At 44.9% G+C, this 4,068-nt stretch overlaps 3 non-coding genes across 3 annotated transcripts; all 3 read left to right on the forward strand.

Annotated features, from left to right (window-relative positions):
- The first annotated feature begins 2,682 nt into the window (after positions 1 to 2,682).
- On the forward strand, positions 2,683 to 2,756 carry TRNAS-GCU (transfer RNA serine (anticodon GCU)). Its single transcript has one exon. It is a non-coding gene; the product is annotated as a tRNA-Ser (tRNA).
- A 223-nt stretch (positions 2,757 to 2,979) lies between these two features.
- TRNAN-GUU (transfer RNA asparagine (anticodon GUU)) lies at positions 2,980 to 3,053 on the forward strand. The gene has a single exon. It is a non-coding gene; the product is annotated as a tRNA-Asn (tRNA).
- Positions 3,054 to 3,276: 223 nt separating this feature from the next.
- On the forward strand, positions 3,277 to 3,350 carry TRNAN-GUU (transfer RNA asparagine (anticodon GUU)). Its single transcript has one exon. It is a non-coding gene; the product is annotated as a tRNA-Asn (tRNA).
- Positions 3,351 to 4,068: the final 718 nt, after the last annotated feature.

Genomic DNA, 4,068 nt, shown 5'->3' on the forward strand with positions numbered 1-4,068 from the left:
AAGTTAAGACCGAGTTTGAAGATCGTCTGGTTATGCGACCAGTAAGTTTTGAAGCGGAATGGGACAGCTTCAAAGAGTGGGTGAAATTGAAATCCATTGAAAAGAGCAGTAAGGTGCGGCATAAAGAGAAAGAAAAAGAAAAAGAACGGAATGAACAACTTCAGTTTTTCTTGAGCATGGAAAGTACTGTGCCAGGGCATTTCGCCAGTAAAATACGAGAGATTAAAAGGCAGCTGGAAACAATCGACAGCGAAAGATACACAGCGGCTGTCATACGTGCAAGGGCTGAAAAACTTTGGGCTGGAGAAGTGCCGACAAAACGAGCCCGAGCAGACGAAAAAAGATACTCCTGCCAGAAAGAAATAAGGAGTATAAGGTATGCCGGCCATATCACTGAAGATGCTAAAGATATTCAGCGTGCGGTAGCAGAGCACTTCGAAGAACTGCTTGGCGCTAAGCTTGAGACTGTAGGCGGCTTTCGAACAGATTTTCTAAGACTGATGCCTGCACTGGATGACGAAAGTAAAGCGCGCCTAGAAACACCGATAACGTTGCAGGAGATAGAATCTGCAATAGATGACCTGACACCTGGGAAAGCACCTGGGCCGGATGGTCTAAGCGCTGCCTTCTTTAAAACCTTTCAGCAGTATGCGGCTCAGTTTATGCTCGATGTAATCACTGAAGCTTATGAACGTAATACTGTTCCATTGTCTTTCGCTACATCGCATATTGTGCTAATACCCAAGACAGATGATCCAGAGAAACGACTGTTGGTGGGGTCATATCGACCGATTAGCCTCACCAATGTTGACTACAAGGTGTATATGAAGGTTTTAGCAAAAAGACTGCAAAGCGTAATAAAAAAACTGGTTGGGTCTCATCAAACGTGCGGCATCAAGGGTCGATCCATTGCCACGAATATACATGTCGCAAGAACCGTACTAGAATGTGTTGATGCACTCGGTGGTCAGATAGCCATGATGCAGTTAGATTTGGCGAAAGCCTTTGACCGTGTTTCTCACGAAATTCTGTTTTCCATTTTGGAGCATTCTAAACTTGGTGACGTCATAGTGGAGGGTGTTAAAATGGCGTATGCGAACTGCACGACCCGTATTATAGTGAATGGTTAACTGACTGACAGCATCGCAGTACGTTCATCGGTAAGGCAGGGCTGCCCGCTCTCACCCCTGCTGTTTTCACTGTATTTAGAGCCACTTTGCTTGGCTATCAATGATAGCGATCGCATTTTAGGGTTCAAGCTGCAATCAGCACACGTGAAAATGTTAGCATATGCTGATGAAATAGCAGTGTTTTGTGCAACTAGAAAGAGCATCTGTGAAGCCACGGGTGTCGTCCAAACATTTTGTGATCAAACCGGATGTAAGATCAATTGGGAGAAAAGCTCTGGGTTTTGGCACGGTGATTGGGACGTGACACCTGATTTCTTCTGTAAGCTGCGATGGTCTGCTCTCCCAACACGATATCTAGGCGTGCCTTTAGAGTGTTATCAAGATCCCAACGTGCACTGGGTGGAAGAAACATCCAGAGCGAAAGAAAAAGCGGATGCCTGGCAAGGAAGGCAACTCTCAATGTTTTCGCGCGCTTCTATTTGCAATGTTTTTCTTATTTCGAGGCTGTGGTACCTCATGAATGTGTTGTGTGTCTCACGAACCTCAATTCAGAAAATGCACCGCGTTTTGCTGTTTTTTTTGGGCATCCACATGGGAAAAAACCGCCCGGACGAATTTGTTTATTTCTGTTAAAAGGGGCGGGCTTGGCCTTGCACATCTGTTCTTGCGTCAGGTGGTTTCGCGATTTATATTCCTCCGTGGTGAAAAAGATACCTTTCTAAGACCTGTGATGCAAGTGCGATTACAGAGGCTGCTCCCTGAATGGATTGTGTCATGTGAAAACATGCCTGGTACTGTGACTGGCTACCTGCGCGAGGTTGTTTTTTCGTGCAAGTTGCTTGAAGTGCGGTTTTCTTTTGATTACCTACAATGTTCCAAGAAAAAAAACTGTATAAAGATCTCATTGACGTGATGCTGCCGGTGCCTTTTTACCGGGCAATACACTGTGGAGGCCCAGGGCAGGACGTTTTGAAAAGAGTCAAGAAGATGCCCGTGAGGCCATCTGCTAAAACGTTCCTTTTCAAACTTCACTCTAATACGCTCCCTGTTAAAACCTGGCTGAATGAAAAAGGTATCTTCGTCCCATGGACAACAAATTGCCTGTTGTGCAAAAAACCGGAAACAATTGAACACGTTTCCTTACAATGCTGGGATGCTGTCTTTGTATGGAACGTCCTTCAAAGGACAATTAAAAAGGAGCTTCCATTAACTGCTTACGGTATAAGATTCCTACCAGTGCAGAACGATGATGCGCCTTTTGATTTAATTATGCTTCTTGGCCTTCATAGTTTGTGGAAAACACGAATGCAGGTGCGTCATGCAGATATAGATACACGATCTGCGCGTGAAAACTTTATTGAAAGTGCTGTTTATATACGTGAAACTTTCAGGAGGCAGCAGGATCCGCCACAATGGCATTGTCTCTTTGATGAGTTAGTGCACTTGAAAAGATTTTAGCCACGTACGCGTTAGCTCAAGTGTAGTTGACGTTTTTTTATCATGTGTGTTTTTGTTTTGTGTTTCACGGCAAAAAAAAAAAAGAAAAAAAAAAGCCTCCGTGGCGCAATCGGTTAGCGCGTTCGGCTGCTAACCGAAAGGTTGGAGGTTCGAGTCCTCCCGGTGGCGGCATTTTTTTAGTTCTAGCTGCAGTGTAGTAGTTGTCACTGTGCAACATAAGCATGTTTGGTTAACTGAGAGAAACACACATATCTAACATTTTACTTTGTGGCTGTAGTCACGTGGATTAAATAAAAAAAATGCTTCATGAAACACTAAACGCCCTATTTTAAGCTGCCCGAGTGTCTTGTTAGCTAGAGAAGCTTTCTTCTTGGCATTGCCCTCCGTCCCGGTCTCCGTGGCGCAATCGGTTAGCGCGTTCGGCTGTTAACCGAAAGGTTGGAGGTTCGAGTCCTCCCGGTGGCGGCATTTTTTTAGTTCTAGCTGCAGTGTAGTAGTTGTCTCTGTGCAACATAAGCATGTTTGGTTAACTGAGAGAAACACACATATCTAACATTTTACTTTGTGGCTGTAGTCACGTGGATTAAATAAAAAAAATGCTTCATGAAACACTAAACGCCCTATTTTAAGCTGCCCGAGTGTCTTGTTAGCTAGAGAAGCTTTCTTCTTGGCATTGCCCTCCGTCCCGGTCTCCGTGGCGCAATCGGTTAGCGCGTTCGGCTGTTAACCGAAAGGTTGGAGGTTCGAGTCCTCCCGGTGGCGGCATTTTTTTAGTTCTAGCTGCAGTGTAGTAGTTGTCACTGTGCAACATAAGCATGTTTGGTTAACTGAGAGAAACACACATATCTAACATTTTACTTTGTGGCTGTAGTCACGTGGATTAAATAAAAAAAATGCTTCATGAAACACTAAACGCCCTATTTTAAGCTGCCCGAGTGTCTTGTTAGCTAGAGAAGCTTTCTTCTTGGCATTGCCCTCCGTCCCGGTCTCCGTGGCGCAAAAGCCCGGTCCATGATCGGGAGCAGCGCGTGGAACGACGGACAGACTCACCAAAACGGAAGAATGGTCATCCCATGCAACAGTTCAACCGCAATGATGTCTTTCTGCAGAAGAGATGTGAGTGAAAGGTTTTGTGATTTATAATTTCTTGAGATGGCGACCAATTTTTCCACTGGCTTGCGCGTAGCCACGCTAAATGTGAGAGGGCTGTCAACGCGTCGGAGACAACTGCAGCTGAACCGCCTTCTGCTGGAAAATGAAATTGATGTGCTAGCAGTTCAAGAGAGCAAAATGGAAAGCGAACAACAGACAGAGAAAATGGCTGAAATATATCGTTCTAGATATAGTGTTTGTGTTTGTCATGCGGTTGGAAGATCGGGGGGATGTGTCATTTTCATTCGAAATTGCATAGAGTGTGTACAGTCTGTGTTCTCGTGTGAGAGTGGTCGGCTTTTGATATGTGATTTCAGTTTTTCTGGAT

The sequence above is a fragment of the Amblyomma maculatum genome, chromosome 7, assembly GCF_055883805.1.
Source record: "Amblyomma maculatum isolate TAMU_Amacu chromosome 7, ASM5588380v1, whole genome shotgun sequence".
In the NCBI taxonomy this organism is placed as follows: domain Eukaryota; kingdom Metazoa; phylum Arthropoda; class Arachnida; order Ixodida; family Ixodidae; genus Amblyomma; species Amblyomma maculatum.